Genomic DNA, 24186 nt, shown 5'->3' on the forward strand with positions numbered 1-24186 from the left:
CATGTAAAGCCTGGTTTATATTTCTGCGTTGAGTGATCGGTGTGACCCACGGCGCATACCTTGTTCAGTAATGTGCATTCATACTTCAGGCGGATTTATACTTTTGCATCAAGTGCACGCGAATGGTATGGCGCAGCCTACGTGTGGATGCATAGCCCTGGCTGTGGCTTTCGACATTGTTGATGCACACCTCTCAAAAAATGTAACTACATCTCACAACGACACGTAGCTCAAGCTTTGTAATTTGTTTGCTTGGAAGCGCTGACGAGTGTGAGCGGGACCGAGAGCTGTGCGAATCCGTTGGAGCAACTGTTTACAAGGAGCTCCGGATAGAGACTATTGCTTTGTGTTTACCTTATGGTTAAAGTTGTTGCGCGTGTGCCGGTTCCTGCCTCAAAATGAGCGAGTTTGAACCACTTGTACATAAAGGAAGCATTCAGAAAAAAAACAAACACCAGCGAAGAAACTCAACACAGAGGAACATAAACACCTCACTGCCAGCTAGCGTTTCGGAAGTGTTATTGCAGAGGGACACAAACAACTGGCAGTAAGGTGTTTATGTTCCTCTGTGTCGAGTTTCTTCGCTGGTGTTTGGTTTTTTCTGAATGCTTCCTTAATGTACAAGTGGCTCAAACTCGCTCATTTTGAATGCGAGGGCTATGCATCCAAACGCAGGCTGTGCTGTAGCGTACGCGTGTGCTTGACGCAGAAGTATAAATCAGCCTTAACTGGAGATCTACTATACTTGTTGCAGAACAGATGAAAGTGAAATTATAAATAATTTTTATACATTAATTCATTGTTTTTTCTTATTTGCAAATAATGCAGATGAATATCAAACACACAACATTAACATAAAAGCAGAACAATACAGAATCGATGTTTGCGAGGTCTTAAAAAGTCTTAGAGCCCCTATTATGGGTTTTTGAAATTGACCTTCCATGCAGTGTGTAACAGCATTACCTGAATAAAAACATTCAGCTGAGGTTTAAATCTGAAAGTACACTGTGATTAAAACTATTGATTCTTTAACGAAAGAGTCGAATGAATGAATGGTGTTGGGTTCGGATCTTTTGCTTGAACATGTCGACATCGATACGGTACATCACCAAATATCTAGTACCGGTTCTGGTAAAACGTGAACGTGCATTTCCCTTCAGACACCAGCGGAGTGCGGGCCCGCGGGTATCACGGGACTGATCACGACACGAAGATGACGATCACTGACAGAAGCAGAAGTGGCTGTGAGAAATAAATGGTTAAAGTTCATTTTCACTACAACACCACAGTATTGTCAACCTGCTGTGTTTGTTCCTGTCATTTTTCTGAAGATTGATCCAATAACCTTCGCTGCAACACTGGATTTGTCGGCCGGTATTAGAGAAAGGAGCAGCAGAGGCTATTATGTATGGGACTTTGTCAGACTTTGACAGGGACTTTGTCAGTAACTGTTGCAGTTCACATGGACCAGTTTCTTCTTTCTCTGGATCATAACATGTTAGTGTGATTTAAATTGTTGCCTCGTTTTGTGTAGTTTCAAAATATGTGTTTAATTGTGTGTTATAAGTTTTAATCACCCTGGGTGGCTTGTAATCACTTGTATCTCTCAGGTTAAACCTTCATGGGGCTATTCACATATTGTGTCCCAGACCACGTTGAAAACGTAACGCTTGCTTCTTCCTTTGCTAATTTAAATGCATTTCTGAACTCGTGATCCTCTGCTGTTTGTCTTTGTTATGGCCACTATCAGCTGTTTCTCAAATGCGCGGTGCAGTCAATTTTCAAAATAGTTCAACTTGTACCACTGTGTGGATTAATACTGAATGTGTGTCGTTGTTATTACTTGGAGTTAGGTTTAAGAGTAGAGCAATATACTGGTGTTTAACTGCTTGCTTTATTGTACTCCTGCGTTGGGCTCTCACATACTCTGTGTGTTACTTCATAGCGGTGGTGGGCTTTTCTCTCCATCTTGCACTGAACACAGTTAACCAATCACAACAGACTGGGTCATCGGTCCAATCAGCGCGGATTAGGTTTGTGCTAAGGAGGGGTTTGGGAACAAATGAATTGCTGAATGAATCATAGAGACATGATTGATGGACACACTACAAAATTTCCTTATTGTTTAGCTTTGTATTGGTCTATAATTTAAATCATAATGGTCTTGAAAGGGTTTTAAGTCGGAAACCGGAAAATAAATAAATAAATACAATAAATAAATAACGTCATATACATTGTGTAAATAAACCAAATCACTTATCCTAACTCTGAGATCTACTCAAAGATCGGAGGTCTTCTGGAACTTTCCAGTTTTTGACAATTACCTGTTTGCCTAATATTTCATTTAATTCTTTGTTGGTTGTTGTTGTTTTGATTTGTGATTGGGATTTCCAGGATTAGAAAAGTGAACTAAATCTAAAAATGTGCAGTACATATTATTGTACTATTGTGTATTATTGTACACAATTTATTTTGTAATTACATTCAACTAAAAATGTCAAGTACAATCATTGGGATTTCTATAATAAATTAATTAGTTTAATTTATTTTGTTTAATTAAATTCATGGAGCTCCTAATCATTTTTTTGGCCAAAATGTGTTTTTTTTTTTTTTTGGTTTTTTTTCACACAATGGCAAAAGTAAAATCTTAAAAGGCATTAATCATATTAATGCACATTTTTTCTTGGTATATTTCTAAAATATTCAGTGGTTCAGATTTTTTTTTTTTTAACTAGAAAAAAGGCAGTCTAGTTTTTATAAAAAAACATGTTATGCTCCTTAATGTTTAACTGTAAAATGTTTAAGGGGTTCACAAAATACTTTTTATTTCCACATTTAATAAGCAACTGCAGAGTCATGGAAATTCAAATCATAAAAATCATGAAAATATATTGTAAATTGACACTTTTTAGGTTATGTTTGGTTTAAATACGTTTATAAATTTAGAAATATATTTTTTATGTCATCACTAAACATGACACTGGAAAAATAATGCAAATCTTAAAAGTTAGACATTTCTATAATTAATTTAGACTTTTTTTAATAAATAAAAAAATATATATATATTTTAGGGAACTTTAAAATCCATTGTTCAAAAAAAAGCATGGGAACCGTAGAGAGAGGTCAGCTCTTCCTTTGACATGACATGACTAGACATTATGCAGATTTGACCGGGGAGGCATGCAGCTGAATCATGGGTAATGGTGTCATCATTGATTGAGCTGAGGGTCATTGCCCAAAATACACACAATGACACAAAAGCTGCCTAATTACTAGAGCACACTGAAATGTTTTTTTTTTATATAATTCCTTCCACTTTTAAGACTAGAGCAATTCTAGCATTATTGATGAGACAATTGCAGTAAAACTCAAAACATAAATTCATAAAGATGCTTCAATATAAATTTAACATATGGTTTCTGTTTATATTTTACAAAACATCTAACTAGACTTGAGGGATCAGAAAAACATCAATCTGTAAACATATTTTTTATTTTAAATGAGAAAAATATATGTGTTATGGATGTGACCAAAAAAGATTGCAAGTTGCAACATACAAGTCCCATGAGCTTGGACGACTACATCCACACATCTCTGCAATGACTCAAATAACTTATTAATAAAGTCATCTGGAATGGTATAGAAAGCATTCTTTCAGGACTCCCAGAGTTTGGATTCGTCTTCAATGCCTCCTCCTTCATCTTACCCCAGACATGCTCAATAATGTTTATGTCTGGTGACTGGGCTGTCCAATCCTGGAGCACCTTAACCTTCTTTGCTTTCAGGAACTTTGATGTTGAGGCTGAAGTATGAGAAGGATGCTATCCTGCTGAAGAATTTGCCCTCTCCTGTGGTTTGTAGTGTAATGGGCAGCACAAATGTCTTGATACCTCAGGCTGTTGATGTTGCCATCCACTCTGCAAAACCTTCGCTATTTTGATGAAAACTTTTTTTTTTTTATTGCAAGGTTTACATTTGCATTGAATTGCTCTGTGTTTTTGTTTTGCATGGTAACAGTGATTCAACAGCCTCACACGCACTGCAGTCAATGGCCAACTGACGTGGAATCCACTCACTAGTCATACTAACTAATGATGATATGGTGAAGGATGGAGTAGTAATGAGTAAAAGGGCAGAAAATGACAGTGAGCGATGCGCTGTGTAATTGCAAGTCTATCAAGAGGCGACGAGACGGCAGACTTGTGCCAAGGGAACCATTGACATCCTGCCCATTTGCCTGGGGTGCACTTTAGCATGACCCCCATAGAAAAAAATGGACAATTTAAAGACTTCAAGTGCAACCCTGCGAGCTGCACTCCAATTAAGGTGTCCTGATGGATTCATGCTGTAATCTGTGTCCATCTGTGAGACTCACTCGCTGTCTAAACCATATCTCTCTCTCTCTCTCTCTCTCTCTCTCTCTCTCTCTCTCTCTCTCTCTCTCTCTCTCTCTCTCTCTCTCTCTCTCTCCTCTCTCTCTCTATTCAGATTACGTCAGCTTGCCAATATATCGCTTCAGCATCAATATCTAGGGCTGCACAACATTGGAAAAATCTGATATTGCGATATTTTATTTTTCTGTGTATATATATTTTAATACGAACAGTTTCAGCAAATGGTTTGATTAGTTCCATTTAACATTTTTTCTGGATTCTAATGCTATGGGCACACCAGACGTGCACGTGTGAACATTTTGAGTTTACTCTCTTTATTCATGTGTCAAATTTGCTTCATTCACGCGTCAAATTTACCCCACAATAGATGCGTATTCGTGTCATGAGCGGGGCTTCTTTCAGCCCAGTGACTCTAGCATTTTTCTGCTAAATGGCTAAGGTGGATTTTATTGAGAGAAGAGCTGTTTTTATGTGCTTTAGGAAGGCTGAAAAACAGCGTATATTCGTTCGGCGCCGTGTCTGAGTCCACTAGATCTTTTCAGTTGTGTACCCAGCTCTGTGAGTTCTTCAACTTCTCCAGATACCTGGATATTGAAAGCTTTCAGCAGTACTTCTGACTGAACCCATTTTGATTGGTACTGGTTTGGTCCTCTTCCCAGCGGTTGAAGACCACTGCTGTAGATAATTAGTAAAGAACATGAAACAGGAAAACAACTGATGCGATAAAGCCAATAGATTGTAGTTGGTTAACAGCCCTAAAATGATATACAGCAGTCAACATTTGAAGTTTGATCCACTTCAAATGTTGATTAGTTAAGCAGTATCACACAAGATCTCTTTTGATTAGCATGAGTACGAATATGATGTAAATAAGAAATAATGGTAAAATATTGGCTGTTTTGTCAGTGAAATCATTACCTAGCGGTGTTTCCTTTCTGAATAAATCTGCAATTTAAATGAATCGAATGAATGAATGACTCAATGACTTGCTCATTAGTCATGCTATATATAATAAATCAATCAATAATCAAAAGGAAAGTTCATCAAATGTTTCAAAATTCTATCATTCACTCATCTTTTGAGATTTCAAGGCTGTATGGATTTCTTTCTTTAGCAGAAAAACGAATGCTACGATAGCCTGAATGTGCTTTAAATTCTGTGTTGAATCTAAATGTTGCTACTTTTTGTTAATGTCTACTTGTTGCTTTTCGCATTTAATATAGCAACGACGTGGATACTATGTTAGATTGATTAATCTAATTACTCACAGCATCGAGCTCCGATCATAAATGACAGCCTCATGGATGCTGCCGCGCTGCATAAAATGACCTGACATTCAGGCTACTAATTAGTTCTTTTATATGCGAACGTATTTCAATGTAGAAATATTTGAATTCATATCCATATAGATTAAACGTGTTAAAGCGGATTTAAACATTTTCATTTCCCTCATTTGCAGCTCAGATAGCTGATCCATTAGATAGTCAGTTTATAGCAGCTGAGATAAAAAGCAGGAGTTGCATAGTTTTTCTGATGAAAATCGGAAAATATGTAACTGCCCTTGAATGGATTTTTTTTTAAAGGCTGTCATTTCTTTTCGTCCAGCGCTGAGGGTGGAAATATGAAAATCAATTTAATGTGAAAGACATTAATTCCATTGGTCAAATGCATTTTTTGGTTGTGCATTAAAAACCAAAAGACTGGCACTCACACTCAAAGTCATTTTTTCATTTAAACGCTATTATATAGTGGAAAAATAAAACTTGGTGATGGAGGGAGGGAGGTGGGTTGAACGCTGTTGAGAAGAAAGGTAAAAGGACCTTTTCATTTACTCAAGGTCTTCAGGATTCTGTGTGTGTGTGCATGTTTTTCTCTCTGTGCCTCTTCTTCATATTAGATGAGCAATGAACAGAGAAATGCATACATTCCTGAGATAAAGGCAATAATTATTTGTGTGCTGTTCACATGTTTGCTGTAAAAAATAGTGATGCCACAGCACATCGACTGGACAGAGAAGCATTTATTGGTTATCAGCATTGTTTTCTCTGTCAGTGTAGTTTAAATGCATGCATAGTAATTGCATGTTTTTCAAACTGCGACTGGCTCGAAACCTCTAATAAACACAAGATGTTGACACGTTAATGATGGTTGCATAGTTTAAAAAACATGTGGCAAGATCTTAGAAATGCAATGTTTTTAGTTATGTTAGTTTCATATATCTTTGAAATATTTGTATTTGATGACTATAAAAATGTCAGGTGGAGTGACCGTCAAGTAATTGAGAAAGAAACAAAGACTAACAAATATGCCCAGTCGGTTTTATTTGCGTACGTCTAAATGTTCATACATATTGGAAATAAATGTATGAAGATTTTGAGAGACATTTTCTTCTAAAAGGGGCATTTTTTTCAACCTCCTATTTTTAAAGCCAATGACAAGATCCCATTCATCATCATAAAAGCAAAATTACTGATCCCACACACAAGAGCTAGAGAAAAACGCTCATTTTAGAAGAAAATTGTAAGTTTTTGCATCTGAACTATTCAAATTTAGAATTTAATTACAGTGTACAGTGCATCCCGAAAGTATTCATAGCCCTTTATTTTTTCCACATTTTTTATATGTTACAGCCTTATTCCAAAATGGATTAAATTCATTTATTTCTTCAAAATTATACACACAATACCCCATAATGACAAAGATTTTTTTAAATTGTTGCAAATTGATTTAAAAAAAAACAAAACTAAAAAATCACATGTACAGAAGTATTGACAGCCTTTGCTGTGAAGCTCTAAATTGAGCTCAGGTACATTCTGTTTCCACTGATCATACTTGAGATGTTTCAGCAGGGTAATTGGAGTTCACCTGTGGTCAATTCAGTTGATTGGACATGATTTGAAAAGGCATACACCTGTCTATTTAAGGGCTTCCTAGGGCTGACAGTGCATGTCAAAGCACAAACCAAGGATGAAGACAAAGGAATTGTCAGTAGAGCTCCAAGACAAGGTTGTCTCGAGGCTGGGGAAGGTTACAGAAAAATTTCTGCTGCTCTAAAAGTTCCAATGAGCACAGTGGCCTCCATCATCCGTAGGTGGAAGATGTTTGGAACCACCAGGACTCTTCATAGAACTGGCCGGCCATTTCAGAGTGTTCGGGGGAGAAGGGCCTTAGTCAGGGAGGTGATCAATAACCCGATGGCCACTCTGTCTGAGCTCCAGCATTCTTCTGTGGAGAGAGGGGAACCTTACATAAGGGCAACCATCTGCGCAGCAATCCACCAATCAGACCTGTATGGTAGAGTGGCCAGACGGAAGCCACTTCTCGCCTGGAATTTGCCAAAAGGCATCTGAAGGACTCTCAGACCATAAGAAACTAAATTCTCTTGTCTGATGAGACTAAAATTGAACTATTTGGAGAAAATGCAAGGCGTTACGTTTGGAGAAAACCAGGCACCGCTCATCTCCAGGCTAATACCATCCCTACAGTGAAACATGGTGGTGGCAGCATCATGCTGTGGGGATGTTTTCCAGCGAAAGGAACTTTAGGCTAGTCAGAATAGAGGGAAAGATGAATGCAGCAATGTATGGAGACATCCTGAATGAAAACCTGCTTCAGAGTGCTCTTGATCTCAGACTGGGGAAACGGTTCATTTTCCAGCAGGCTGTAATTGCTGCCAAAGGTGCATCAACAAAGTATTAAGCAAAGGCTGTGAATACTTATGTACATGTAATTTTTCAGGTGTTTTATTTTTTATAAATTTGCAACAATTTCTAAAAAATATTTTCTTTACATTGTCATTATGGGGTATTGTGTGTAGAATTTAAAGGAAATAAATAACTTTAATTCATTTTGGAATAAGGCTGTAACATTAACAAATGTGGAAAAAGTGAAGCGCTATAAATGCTATGAGTCTAAATTATAGTAGAGCAGGACCTACAAAATTGTATTTAATCACTCCATTTATACAGAATTTTAATGATTTGTGAAAAAAAATCTTAGACTTTTTGTCTTGTTTCTTGTTCAAATATCTACATTTCAAAGCAAAAACAAGATTATTTCACCTACCCTACAGACAGATAATTTGGCTTGTTTTAGGGGGAAAAAGTTAATGTTGACTCATTTCTTCTGATGGTGAAAACAAAACAATATTTTTACTTGCTCTAGGATTTTTTTTGACATTTGTATGGGAAATGAGACAAACTATATAAACTATATTTTTGCATTGTGGTTATTTAATTTCTGCACCTGACTATTGTTACACTCCCCAGAAAACCATCAAATAGAGCTATTCAAACCATTTTGTGAAACCGTATTCATATTGCAATATTTATCGCAGAAAAATAAAATACCGCAATATCACATTTTTTTCCAATATCGTGCAGCCCTAATTTCAATGAATTATTTTTTGCAGTGTGTGACGTTTACATCAATGTGAAGAGATTTCAGTAAACACACAGAATTACACTAAGTCAGTTCAATGATGATTCTGTTATGTTGTTTTTGTTCATTTTAAATTAAAAACAGCCCCTATACATAAACTTTAAGAAAGTATTCTATTAGCACGTCCTCTTAATTCCTTTTACCTCCCTCTCTTCATTCCCTAAAACTGTTCATCCTCTTCAAACTGTCAACAGTCGGCACCTCCTTTCCCACACATTTTTCCCCCTCCTCACCAGCAGATGATAAATGACTTGCGGTCTCCAGATTTTCATTAAAACCCCCCGTGTGTCACATTTAACCTGCGTTCGCTGAAATCAATTATCCAGCTATCACTAGGGCAGACGCTCCAGGGAAGGAGGAGATCGGCATCCCTCCATCAGCGTTTCAATTAGGAGGTAAATAATCAGCGTTTGAAGGCCTGGCTCTCTCTCTCTCCCACTGCCTCCCCAGAGTCCTCTCTGTCTTTCCTGAGCGTGACGCCAGTTCACTGATGACTCAATATACTGTGTTTAATAGCCACTGGGTGAGAAACGGAAGAGTAACGTTCTGAAGGCTGTTCTGAAGTCAGTTTGTGTTTTGCTGTTTGAAAGGCTGAAGAATGTTTTGGTAAAATGAGCTGGTCCTGGATCATCGAGGGTTTTGCCACCTGGTGCCAGTGTTTTGTTTGCTCTGTCTGTGTTTGGTATCTGCTGAGCTCCCAGCAGCCCTTGGGGCGTATGAATGGCATGATGCCAGGTGGAGGTGGGGTATTTTCTTAGTGTTTATGTGCGTGAATCAGAAAGATTTTGAGGCCTAAGGCCACACTCAGAAGGGTCAGTGGTATTATTGTGTGTCAGAACTCATTTGAAAGTGTTTCATTAGTCTAATTAGTGTTCAATCACCTATTTAGGAACCATTGGAGGCTGTAAAAAAATGGCTGGGTTTCACAAAATTTTTCATGTTCTCCCAACATAAATGGATTTAGTTAACCTAATTGTTTTTATAAATTTAAGTAGATTGAACATAAAACAATTAGGTTGTCCTAAACAAACCCCAAAAATGGTGCTGGTGTAGGTCATTTAAAAAAAAGTACTCATTATAGATCATTAGAGCATAGTGCTTACTTTTAAGTAAATGTGCCAGCCAGGAAGAACCAAAGTGGAGATTTTAAAACGATGCCATAGAAAAGCCATTTTTAGTTCCCCCAAAAAACTTTTATCACTTTAAAAAAATGCTTGGTTGCACACAATTCTTTCATGTTGTTCCGAAAGAAATCAATTGTTTAACTTTAATAATTAATTGTTAACTGTTTTTACAAATTTAAGTGGAATGAACATGAAGCAATAAAGTTGTCCCAAAAACAACTTGGGGTGCCCTATGCTATTTGAACTGTGCCCAGGCGCGTTTCCTGGTTCATTTGAAGTGTGAGTGCTCAAAATCGGGCACAGTTGCGGTTTAGTTGGCTGGCCCTGGCCTGTTTGGAAGAGGTTTGACAAGCCCAATGCTTGTAGTTTGAGTGCAAAGCGTGCCTGAGCCTGAAACTGAAGACGCGACATCACTTTTTAAGGGACTGTTTCATATAGATTTACTATTCATTCTTACTTTTTAATAAATGCGAACTGTCATAGTTTAATAAAGACGCAAACCCCCCGCTGCACGTCAGCTGCCACCTTCAGCAAACCTCCTAATACTGGCAGCATGAGGACTTTTATGCTAATTTATGAGCATCAAAAGTTGTTGATCTGTTCGGCAAAATGTTTGACTGGATGTCACTGCATCCCAAACAACTTAAAATATTACAAAATGATATAACTAAAGCAATGTCTGCTGTGCTGAGCGAGAGCGTTTCCTGTTAAACTGTACAGTTGGATCATTGAATGCATGCTCCGGTTCGGAAGCAATGTGAGTGCAGGCCGTTGGGGGAGAGGGGACAATCGCACCTCTTCATGGTTCAAGGCAACTGTAGCTAGTGTGAGTATGCTAGGCATGAGCTGGTATAAGATTCTGACGGTTTGATAACCTTGGATAAAAATATCACGGTATCACGGTATTGTGATGATTACTGCTCTAAAATAAGTTATTTTTAAATTTCTGGGTAAAAAACAACTTTTTTTTCTCTTTTGAACATAATATAACACTTAAACACTTAAAATATTTTGGAACAGTAAACATGTCAGGCTGAATGAAATATTGAATACTTCTGTCTTCATTTGTTTCAAAGCAGATGTTTTTATTAAAACATAAATAAAAAAATCTTATTCATCAAGGTTTTAAAAACTTGACTTTTCTAAACCACGGTATACCTTGTAAACGGTCATCCTATGCCTCGTGTACACCCTTAGTGTTTAACATTGTTTCTACTAATTTTATACAAGTAGCTTGAACAAGCAGCAAAAGTCATTTTTTGAGTAATTGAACAATTTCTTCATTGTAATGAAACAGTAACATGTTTTGCCAATATAAACAACCTTTAATTGAACTAATGATACAAATAAATTATTTTATAAAAAAAAAAGTCTTGGCAGAAAATTACCAGCATATTTTCCCATTTAAAAGTGAATCTTGATAAATAAATAGACAGGAGTAAAAACACTTTAAGTTACAAAAGGGTAAAAATAAAAACATTTGTTACACACAAGCAAAGATTAAATTCTGCATAAGATTAGATTTTTTTTTTTTTTTGCCTTTTTAAATTTATTTATTTTTTCAATTCATACCCTATATCTGGAAATCTGTTCTGCGTCTAAACACACATTTACCAACATGTTCGTACAATGCAAAGCTTGCTGTGTACCATATTTAATATTTTCAAAAAACACTATTACGCAGCTCTCTGGAATACTTGATTCTGATTGGTCAATCATGACATTTTAAAGTATGTTATTCCCAGATAACAACCACTGAACCGAATAACACATGCTCATTCATGTACTACAAATCATCTTGACCGTTAGTGGGTATATTCATTAGCAATGTCCTGATCAGGTCAAAGTCCAAGTCTTTTGATTTTGAGTATCTACCGAAACCTGATCCGATACTTCAATAATACATAAAAAAAGAATAAAGAAGAGTGAAGAAACAGATCCAGGATGTTCCTTATTTTTTTATTTAATGCACCTTATTTTAACATTCAACAACTGTTAACAAACAGAGCACTTCTGTGAGGTAGCTTAACCAATCAAGTAATAAATGACATAAATTCTTCACTTTTAAAGTTTTGTGCAGCAGTAAATAAAAAAAGAATCTAATATAAAACAACTTAAAATACCCGGCAGGCAGTCCCAAGTTTACATATCTCACAGTTTGTTATGGCAATGTTGTCGTCATTAACCTTATCATACCTTCAAACCACAGACATACTCCCGCTTTCCGCTTCAAGCTGCTTCCGTGTTCTTTGCCGGCATTTAACCAATAGCGTCTCTGCAACAAAGTGATGTCATGCCGCACATGTTGATGTTTCTGGAGGTAACGTTAGATTTCGATCGACTCTGAAACCGCGTGATTGGGCCCGATTTCCGATCATGTGACTGGATACGGACTTCCCTAATATTCAAATTCATATTTATGTGCTTGCGTCCCACTGCTGTTGTTGACTGTTTGGAGCCATCTTGTGACTAAATTGTTATCAATATTTTATGTAATTTGTAATTGCTTGTAATTTAATAGTACATTTTAAAACCTATAGTTAAATTTTGATTCAATTTTTTAGAATGTCAATTAAAAAAATGTAGGATAAGCCATTTTTCTTTCTGACAGCTTTTCGTTTAATTGAAGACTAGTAAATGACTACAGCTTAGCTCAGTTTTCAAAAATTATTTGCTTTTGTGGCAAGTATGTGGTTGTTTTCGCAAATATAAAGCCTATAAGTCTTATGAAACTCCCTATTGTGTGAGAACAACTGCCTAGATGTACATTAACCCTCACTTAAACATTTATAAATGTACATGATGTGAACATATTTAATATATAGGCACACGTGGCCTCGATAATAGCCATAATCGCTGGCAGTCATGCTGATATGAGTGCTGTGTAATTTCTCCTTTTGGCTCTGCGTGCTTGCCTATGTGTGTGTTTGTGGTCTTTTTGGCCGGCGCCATTGCACTGATTATCACAAACAGAAAACCAGGGAAATGCCAGGCGTCAACACCACAGACACAAACACACTGCGATGAGAGACAGAAACAAATCGGCTTTGGCATTTAGTCAGAGGAGAACCTATTATTACAGAGTGGTTCAATCACACACTCTCTCTGCATGCTTTTGCTTTCTCTGTATTTTTTATTTTTTATTTACCTGACATACACTCCTCACATACATGTGTTATTTATTTTTTATAAATTTATTTTTTTAGAAACAATTCCGTTTTGAGACCCAGAGCAGACATCCACACCCATTTTTTGATCTTTCTTCTTCACAACAAATGACTTTTTGTATGTTTGTGGTCAGCCCTCTCTAAAATAGCATGTTTCTGCTGCGCTGTATTACAACAGGAGGGATTGATCTGACACCTTTTACCCTCTGATCTTTCAGAGCTAACAGATCAAAGGTGATGAAGAGGACGGTCCTTCCCATCTGTCTTCTCATCTTCAGGCTTCATTGCTGCTGCTGCTGTGTGTCCTTTACTTGCTCTGTCTTCCTTTATTTTCTGGTATGGCTTTATAATTGGCTCTTTATAAAAGTTTGTTTCTTAGTTGCACCTGTTGCAAAAATATTCACTGTAAAATGTGTAGATAATATCTAAAAAATTTAGTGCACTTGTTGCCTTAAAAGTAACAAGTTGAACTTACAGTACTTACACTATACTGTAAATATAGTATGGCCTCCCAACCATCCCCATCCACTGAATTGGCTCTATCACTCTCTCTCCACTCCACCAATAGTTAGTGGGTGGTGAGCACACTGCACGTTGTCCTGTGGCTGCCATCACATCATCTAAGTCAGGGTTTTTCAGTGTATATATACAGTATATATAAAGACACAGACAGATGTCAGACTGTTAACTCACTTTTATCATCATTTGCATGAAAGCGCAATTATTTACAGAGTGATAACAAGTATTTTAATATAACGTTTTTAAAACTAGGATGATGGTTCAATATGAATAGAACAGATCCAAGAACTGTCCATCTCAGTCAAAACAGTCAAAGTTTAGCGGGTCTCATGCTTTCATTAGCCAAAATATCTTAACAAACCACACATAAAGGTCGTGGTTCATCAGCTGGTCCTGTCCACGTAAATCCTAAACTCAAATACTGATCATCATATCGTCATCTTTTGGGTTTAAGCCCTGAACTTGAAGGCTTTGAATTGGGGGGTCTCAGAAACCGATCCATTGCATTAGCAGGCATATACCTGTATTGGCGGGCTTGCCAAACAGAAGCAAATTCACAGCTATGGCCTTCTGGGTAAAAAAGGTTTTCTTATATTTGACGCATTATTTTTTTTTAGCTTTGTTTTATTAAAACGTTTAAATATAATAAAAAATACATATAATAATTAAACCTAATAATTATATTTTATTATATTATATTTTTTCCCGCGCCTCCCCTGACATGCTCTGGCGCCCCCAAGGGGAGGCGCGCCTCACACTTTGAAAACCCCTGATCTAAGTGGATGCTGCACACTGGTGGTGGTGTGGAGAGACCCCCCCCCCCCCCCCCCAATGATTGTGAAGCGCTTTGGGTACACACAATAAATGCGCTGAATAAATACACATTACATTACATACTGTAATGCACTTAATGTTGGAGTTAAGCAGTCATGTCTTCATCTTTTGCAGCTTGTGCAAAATGCTGCTGCACGCATGTTGATTAACAGTCATTAAAGTGAACACATTACGCCTGTTTCACACCGCAAGTAAAAGCAGTGCGTGAGTAACACATGCTAGTGTTACTATCTCCACTTCAGCAATGTCCAGCAGCAGAGTAACAGCTCGTTAATTCATGCTCGTGCAAAGGATGAGACGGACAAAAGTAATCAAAGCATGCCCTTCTTTTACTTATTTTCGTGTTGTCAGGTTCACAGTGCAAACAGCTCCCACGTTGAATAACTTGAGTGAACATGAAAAGCCGAATAAAACTTTCTTCCTCTGCTTCTGCTGCACAGTCCCACAACCCACACTAACCACAATACACTTCGCTAAGGACTACAACTCCCAAAAATAGCAGTCTTAAAGTGGCCACTTCCCCTCTCCTGCAACACTAGTGTGCAACTTAAGCAAAACGGATACTAAAAATGTTTTACATTTGTTTTTGTAGTTCGGGCCTAAATAAATATTTGTTGCAGTTTTTAATCATTTAAGTTCATTTGATTGACCATATATATAAATATTATTAACGCATTAATTGGGTAAAATTGCTACTTTTTACTGTCATTCAATATGTTTGGGTCATTATCAATGCACTTTCCCTTTGATTGAGTGTGAGCAGCGCTGCAAAAATAGTCATAGCAAAAATAAATGTTATAGAATTTAATTTTATATTGAATATCTTTTTTATTATAAAATATGTCTTTTATTAATTGTGTTATATTTATTTTATTTTAAAGCATAAACAGTGTTTAAAGCTAGGTTAAAATAGCTTCCATATAAATGGAGTACAGTAAGAAAATCTTTCTTTCTTCCTTTTAATTTTCCAAGTCTGCATGAAAGACTTTTTGTAACACCTATTCAGATTTTCTCCCTTATCAGAGGGATTCATTTAAAAAGACTTTTATTATTCTGATATGATAAAACTTGATTGATTATGTGATGTGAAATTAAGACATTTCAACAGCAAAAAAACACAATTGAAAGCAGTTTTATACAAAGCAGATTATGATAGAAAAGCTTTGCACCCTCCCTGACCCTTGTGTATATACACAGGAACAGCAAGTTGTCTGATTGTGAACCTAAACCTCTCTGAAGCTGAGGTCTGTTTGTCTAGTATTTGCTGGAAGCACTATTTGTCTTCAACACACACACCTGCCGGGGAATATGTGCGTAGACTCAGCATCCTATTATTCGATGCGGAGAGGATCCGACAGAACGAGAGAAACGAGGTGCGTGGCGTGAGCTCCTGTCCCTATTGTCAATATTTACTTGTCCCTCAATTAATGCACGGTCTTCTGGGACACATTGCACATTAAGTGATTTGCTGTCTGTTTGCGGATCAGTCTGCAATATTACAAGAGCTTTCTCTCAACAGGTGATATTGAGATTACCATGGAGGTTTAGGTCACCCAGATATGAAAAAATCGACATTTATTTGCTCAGGCTCATGTCATTTTCAATCCTTCACTGGTTTCTTTTATTTCATTCATATAATTTGAGTTGGAGCAAAAGTGCTAAAGCTTTATTAAAAACCTAAAAGCATAGTCAAAATATTATGAAAAAACAGACCGTAATACATTCTTTATTAACACAAGACATAAATTTAAATGAATTATTCACCAAATACTTCATAAGTATTGGTGTGAAAGCTTGTTTTATAGCATTTAATGATAAAAAAAGACTATAAATCATCTCACAATTTTTAGTTATAAACTTGTTCCTGAGGTTATATATGCACTCACAATTAAAATTAATTTAATTTTGATACAATTTCTGTTTTTCAATTTTCAATTGAAATCAGAATTGTAAGTAGATGCTATGGTTAGGATTCTTGCAGCCAATACCGAGTGCCGATTCTAGTGCTTCAAGCTTTATAATGCATTATGCACTATTTCCCTCTAAGTATAATACTTGTGGAGATCTCGTCTTACCAAAGATAATAAACTAAGGATGCTGCATATAATTCCTTAAAAACATCTTTAATAACCCTTTAGTGTAGTCAAAAGCAGCTTTGCAGAAAATAATACAGCACAGATATAAAAATTGGTGAGAAAAAAATACAAGCAATGCAATTTGGAAACATTGCAAATGATGAAAGAAGAATTCAACACGTCTCAATTAAGAAAATTTTAGAGAGCATGTTTGATGCATAAGAAGTAAAAATGCACACGTATAAATCCATTACTTTATTACTAAAAGGAAATAGCCCTAAACTACGGTTTATTGCAATAACTATAATACAAGAAGTTATATTATTATTAAAAAAAATAAATTGCAAGTTTGATTTATCTAATATTTCTAGCCAGGTTTTAGTGAACTTGCAATATTATCAAAACACTGAACCTTCAGTTGTTTAAAAACAAACTAAAAAAACCTAAATATGTGCAGGACCATTCAAATAGTTTGCTCATCACCAATTATTAACATCAGCTCACTCAATGAGAGAGAGGGAGGCATTTGCATTCATTGGATTTCTGGGTATTTTAACTCATTTTTGGGGATCACGGAGCCACTATGAATATGCAGGAGACTCAGAGATTTTGGGAGAGGTCATAAGGTTGGATGAGATTCTAGATAGGTGATTGCTCCGCTTGCGTCACAGCACTGCAAAACACTGGAAATACAATGGTTGCACTTGCAACAAAAAGTCAATCACTGACAGGAGTCGCACCAATGGACTGTATAAACAGGTCACACCATATCTGTATATTTTAGCTGTTGTGACCTGTTTATACCATCTACAGGCTTTTTTTGCAACTCAGAATTACAAGACATAAACGGAGAGTTGCAAAAAAAGCCTGCATACCTTTATCAATTGAAAGAAAAGAAGTTATATCAAAACCATTAAAAGTTGTTGATTAAGAATAGATATTTACAATTTTGAATGTGATATATAAATGTCAAGATATACAGACAAGGGCAAAATCGTTGGTGCACTTTCATTGAAGAATAAAAAAACTTCAGTGGTCACTGAAATAACTTGAAAGTGAATGAAAAAAGTAACAAATTATCAAAAATGACAGAAAATAAACTAATAAATTCAAATATTGCATTTAAACCATGGTTCAATAGAAGCCTGCATTAAAAAATGAAAACTATTGCAACTGGCCTGGACAAACTTGAAGGGTACTAACCGTTTTTTAAGATTTGTGTGAAGAAAAGTCAGAATTGTTAGAGCCTATAACTGTGTGATTGTTAGTCACAATAATGTTAAAGTATGCATTGCAGTGTATTTGCAATTGAAAAAAAATTAATTTATTAAATTTAATGAAAAAAGTCATTTGAAAATATAAATGTAAAATTGCACTTTTGGTTAAACTAAACAAAACATAGTTTAGATTGTCATGATATTAAGATCTCTACCTGCATCAAACTAAACATTTACATAATAATAATAATAATAATAATTTTATTATCCCAAATTATAGAAAATAAACTAATAAAAGTCAGATATTGCTTTTGAATCATGGTTCAATAGAAGCCTGCATTAAAAAAAATGAAAACTATTACAACTGGCCTGGACAAAATTGAAGGTATACCAATAGTTTTGTCCATGTCTATAAATTTCAAGATATTAAAATTTGATAATTGTGAGAAGAAAAGTCTTGTGGTATTGTGGTAGTCTATGAGCGTCGATTGTTAACGTCACAGTAATGTTAAAGTATGTATTGCAGTGTATTTGCAATTGCAGAAAAAGTCACAATTTAATTAAAAAAAGCTGGAATTTGGAAATATAAATTTCAAATTGCACTTTTGGTAAAAAAGTAAACAATTCTAGATTGTCATAATATTAAGATCTCTACCTGCACCAAACTAAACATTTACATAAAAATAATAATTATTTTATTATAATTTTATCATCCAAAATTATAGAATATAAACAAAACAAAAAGAATTTTTTTATTGCGTTTGGATCATGGTTCAATAGAAGCCTGCATTAAAAAATAAAAACAATTGCAGCTTGCCTGGACAAAATTGAAGAGTACCAACAGTTTTGTCCACGTCTGTAAATTTCAAGATATTAAGTCACAATTGTGTTAATTGTTAGAAGAGAAATCTGAATTGTGAAAGCCTATAAGCAGAAAAGTATGTATTGCAGTATAAAAAAAGCTATAATTTGAAAATATAAATGTAAAATTTCACTTTTGGTTAAAAAAAAATAAATGTATGGTTTGGATTGTCATGATATTAAGATCTGTACCTTCACCAAACTAAACGTTTACACTTTATAACGATGAGATCATCGTGCTTTACATGAACAGAATTAGAGCTTCAATGGAGCTGAATTAAAAAACAGTTCGCCATCTGCTCTTGATGGGCACGAGGACCAATGCAAAGTCACCCTTGTCATCCACAGCAGCTGCCGGACCAATGAGGCCTCTGTCATGTCAAAAAATGGTCCGTCTTTGTGAGACAACGCGGTTAATTTATTAGAGATTGATTCTCGTTTTCTGGCCCTGTCAAAAACCCTGAGGAGGTAATTGAGGTTGAAAGCCTGCTATACTTTGCAGCTCCAGTGTATGATGTGATTCTTTTGTGTATGTTTACAATGATGAAGGACGGGCCTTGAAGTATGGATTCCATAAGAACGATGTCAAAGAAGGCCTGTACCGCCAGCCTGTCTCTTTGTTTGAGTTGGACAAGGACGCTAGTTATGCGTTAGACGATAACGAACGACACTTTGCTGGATTTGAAGGACAGATTTTGCAAATACCGCACACAAGGTGACATTGTTGTTCGATGGCAAACGCTTCAAATCAAATTCTCTCAGTGTTGAAATCGCAGTTTTCGCTGTACTTCTAATTAAATCAAATGGTAATCCGTGGATCCAAATTGGCGGGACTATCTTGAAAGCTCATTTGGTTTACCAAATCAAAGTGACAAGATAATCTTGGTTTGTGTATGAATTTTTTCGCGTCGGCATCTTTAAACCACAAACCTGGGCGTGTGAAGTGTTTGACGACGTCTGTTTGAGCGAAGCTGAAGGTTCTCCAACTTTACATGGCATAAATGAACAATTAAACCTAATCCTTAATCCAGCCTGCATCGCCCAAGCCAAGTTTATTTTTACATGGCACCAGGGCCCTTGCCAACAAATTCTGGAATGCCATTCAGCATTCCAACTAAAACCCTGAAAATCCACTGGATGTTCCAGTCAACCCAATTACAAATCCCTACACCGGTATGGTCATCCAAACACCGTGGGTCCACAATATCAAGAGGGGGATTATTATGCTATGCGTTACTGGTGATTATGTGGCACTAGTACCTATTTTTAAAGGATATCAATTATTTTATGGGTCAACTGGTTCTTTGTCAAGAGGGAAACATGCAGGCTTTGGGGCATCTGGACTTGAATTTACATTTTATGACATGCTACAAAATCAACAAACTCTTAACTTTAGAGGTTATATTATAATCATTGTAATACAAGAAAATACAGGAGGTGCTAAAAGAAAATCAAAACTCTGAATTAACATTGAGCAATAAAGCCTGAAATGAACCGTGTTTTAAAATTTGTTGTCATATCTGATTGTCATATCTGAATCATATCTGATTGTCATATCTGTTTGTTGTCATATCTGAAATTTAATCAGACTAAAAAGACAAACATACACTGCAAAACCCAACAGTCATCTTTATCAAATGAAATGAGTGTATTTAACTCAAAATTGACCGAATGTTGATTCTACTCATTTGAAAAGAGTTTTGAACTCAGTGTTGAAGGTAATGTTTTAATTAAACCTCATTACTTCAACTTAAATGCAGTAAGTTCAATACTCGTATATGTTAGTTTTTTTTACTCAAATGGTTTGTTGCAATCGGTTTCCTCAAACAGTTTGAGTTGCCTTAACTTTTTGGGTTTTACAGTACTCAGCTGGTTTAAGTTGTCTTCATTTATTGGGTTTTACTGTGCTCAAATTTCTTTGTTTACTCCAATAGATTAAGTTCATAGTACTCTTTAGGATTCGTTTTTGAACTTAAAGGGTCATGAAACCACCTTGTTTGAGCAGGGTTTTTTTTCACACCTCTACTTTGTAAAAAGTCAGGGAAGTGGGCGTGTCCAGCTCTGTTTAGGGGTAAGTGTCGGAGGAGGGGAAAGAGGGAAGGTCTGTAAAAATTTGCATAAAAATGGGAGTGTCGGTTTGTGCATGCGCTGATTTTCACAGAGGCAAAGCAAACACGGACACAGAGGAGAAAGTCAGTGACTATGTTTACATGGACATCAGTAATCAAATTATTTGCAAGATTGTTAAATGGTGGACTTTAACTGCAGTTTGGTTCTTTCATACAGGAATTTCATTCATGCCCCTTGTGACAAACGAGATATGTGATTCGAGGAACTGCTCTAAGCGTGTATTTTTCATGCAATGTTTGTTACCGCTCGGCGAATGAGAGAATAAACCCTCCGCATTTCTCTGTAACTTAGATGCACTCGGTAAGTAGCGTCAGAAAGCCGTGTGTGTTATTCCTGTCACAAAATACGGCGAAATTCTTACACGGCGGTAAGTTTGATTGTGGTGCTTATTGGATAAATTACAGTAAAAAGATATTTAAATTTCATTCCCCTACAAAATCATCCCAATCAATCTAAACTAATGACTTTGCAAAAAGAGCTATCAAAGTCATCTGGTGAAATTGTATTTATATCAATAAATTGTATATTTATTGCTCTCCAAAGGGTGGTCAGAAATGACACGCAGGTCGAGGTTGTGGAGGAATATAGGTACCTACAATTATTGACAACGGGTTGAAATTTCATCAAAACACACATACAATTACTAATATTTATTGTGGAAACTCGACTCTTTTGATGTAGAGAAAGTTATTCTTAAGACCTTTTACAATTCATTGAAAGTATTTCGTCCTTTTCTTTTATTTAGTCTGTAAAAACAAGAATCGTCTTCTAGGCATTATTAATTTGTGCTTAAAAATATTAAGAGTTTCCCTGCGAAGTCTTGCATACTATTATGAACAGCAGGTGTTGAGGATGGCACATAAAAAACTAGCAGACAGCACACACTCCTTGAGCAGATATTTTGAGTGGATGCCCCTTTGGGCAGCGTCTAAGGACAATAAGATGTTCCACAAATTGTTATGAATTTACTTTTGGGCCTTTAGCAATTCAGTTACGTAATAAATGTAGGTAATCAATGGATTATTATAATTAGTTTTTATTATTTGTTATTGAAATTGTTTTCATTTTTTTCTCCCAGTTTTTTGTTTGTGTACTTTAAGTGTTGGTGTTTATGTGAAGCGCCACCACGTCATATTGAATTTCCCCAAGGGGATTAATAAAGATTTAAACAAAACAAAAACAAAAAACAAAAAAAATATATAAATACAATATTTAATTATAACATATATACAAATTGTATCCTCTAAGCAATGCGAAATTTTTTCCAATATCGTGCAGCCCTAATCCATTCATTTGTTCAGTATTATTTCAGTGGCTTCACTGTGATCTATAAATAGTTTGCTTAATATGTCATCAGCTGAAAAATACATAAAGTATATAAATGGTTGTTATTGACTTAACATTTTAGTGGGTGTCTTCTGAAAATCATGATCAAATATCCTACTCAAAATACACCATATTGCACAATAGATTGAACGGTAAAGACTGCTTTATTGTTTGGTTGTTTAGATATTTAAATCAAACATGGGTAAAAAAAGTTATAAATTGTTCATTCAATTAATTAGTTTTTTTAAGACTCAGCATATAGTGCTCAGCATTATTGAGAACACCCCATTTTGAAAATTAATATTTGTATCAATTTCTCAGTGAATATAGGGAACGCATGTTGGTGCTATTCAACAAAACAGATTTATTAAATCAATTTATTTATTAAAATAATATTTTAGTCACCAAACATATTGAGAAATTGAAATTAAACGTAGGCAAAATATTGCAAAAATAAATTACAACCTACAAAATTTCAACAAAATTTTAAAATCTCTTGATTTTTTTTCCTCTCTTTAAATTTGTATTTAATATTTTTCTATAACATATACATTTGGGTGTAACAGTTTTTAGACCGTTATTGTAAGTTATTTTGTTAGATAAGCTCCAGATTTGGCTTCAGTACTGACTAATCTAATGTATATGCACAAATATAATATTGTAGAGTTTCTTATTAAAAATATGAATTTTATAAGAGAGCTTTGTTAGGGGTGTATTGAGCGCTGTGTCATCAGCTGATTTCAGATATAAAAATATATAATAGAAGTACATAAATAGCTGTTATTGACTGACATTTTAGTGGGTGTCTTCTGACAATCATGATCAAATAACCAATTGTGATTTACATGACTGGAAATACACCATAGTGCACAAGAAAATAAACAATTCAGAATGCTTTATTCAATTTATTGAAGTCAATCATTAGTAAACAATGTATAAATTGTTTATTCAACTACGAAAGTAAAGACATGACATCAAATAAATAAATATCAGTTTTAATATTCAATTTAACTAGCCATTTAACTCAAGATCTAGATAAGTTTGCACAGCCCTTGTCTTGTCAACATGTCCAGAAAGTGTCATCGTACCAAATCATTAAAATTTCATCAACCCCATTAATCAGTCAGTCGAAAATTCTTTTGAGCTGTAAGGAGATATGAAACGCAGAGTCATCCGACACCCGTTTCCACGTCCATCCCTCTCCATCCTCCCGCATACCGTTCTGGCTGAGCGTCTCGCTAACTGTTTTTTAATCAACTGGTTTGCATACGGGAGTCCCCACGGGTCACTTCCCCAGAGAATGAGGGGCCAATGGTTCCTACACAGCCGACTGGGTGGCCAAAATAGGAGGAGGGAACCAAGGGGCGCTTAACTTCACCTTTTAGCCCGATTCCACACAAAAGCATTAGCATTTAACACATTCAGACACTTTACAAGAAGTTGGGAGCGACAGTGGTCTCCAGCCAACTATTTATAGAGCAGTTAAGCATTACGGATGGTGAATAGTCAGCTTTTTGTGTTGCAGGTTAATGCCCGTAAACACTGGTAAATTATCTTTGTGTGGCTTTGGGGACAAAAGCGAAGGGTGATGCACTGAACGTGAATGGGGATGAACGATAGGGGCGTATTTGCAAAATTACCCATCATACTCTCTGGGTATCATGCACACACAACACAATCCCACCGGGATGACTTGCCAGACCTGCTGGAGAGATGCAGGCATTAACACCCGTCACTTCCACTCTCCCCGGCCTGGAAAAATGAAGATGTTCATTAACTTGAGGGGATTAGTGAGCCTTTAAATCACTTTTATGATAATACGTGGCTGGGGGGAGCTGATAAAAAAGACTCACCTTATCTTCGCTAACACCTTTAAGTGCAGATCTCCCTCTGGAATTTACACTTGATGTAAAAAAAAATTTTTTGTAACTTTTTTCAATCTTTTACAATGTTTCCTGATTTTTGATTTTGAATTAAACTGTCACATTTCTGTTAGTTCTTCAAAAAAAAAAAAAAAAAAAACATGATTATTATAGTTTTTAACTTAAAAAATTGTCTTTAGTTTTTTTAAGACTCACCTGATCTTCGCTAACATTTTT

The 24186-nt window shown here is 35.8% G+C and overlaps 1 protein-coding gene across 19 annotated transcripts in view; it reads left to right on the forward strand.

Annotated features, from left to right (window-relative positions):
* LOC147837491 (uncharacterized) overlaps nucleotides 1–24186 on the forward strand; it is a 238757-nt gene that overhangs the window by 27126 nt on the left and 187445 nt on the right. For 6 of the 19 annotated variants that reach the window (XR_015476952.1, XR_015476955.1, XR_015476951.1 and 3 more), the window contains one exon: nucleotides 13344–13461. The exons of the other annotated variants lie outside the window; for them this stretch is intronic. The gene's annotated coding sequence lies outside the window, so the exon portion shown is untranslated. The remainder of the gene's footprint in view (nucleotides 1–13343; nucleotides 13462–24186) is intronic. 19 annotated transcript variants of the gene reach the window in all.

The sequence above is a fragment of the Danio rerio genome, chromosome 1 (genome assembly GCF_052040795.2).
Source record: "Danio rerio strain M-AB ecotype USA chromosome 1, GRCz13ab, whole genome shotgun sequence".
NCBI lineage: Eukaryota > Metazoa > Chordata > Actinopteri > Cypriniformes > Danionidae > Danio > Danio rerio.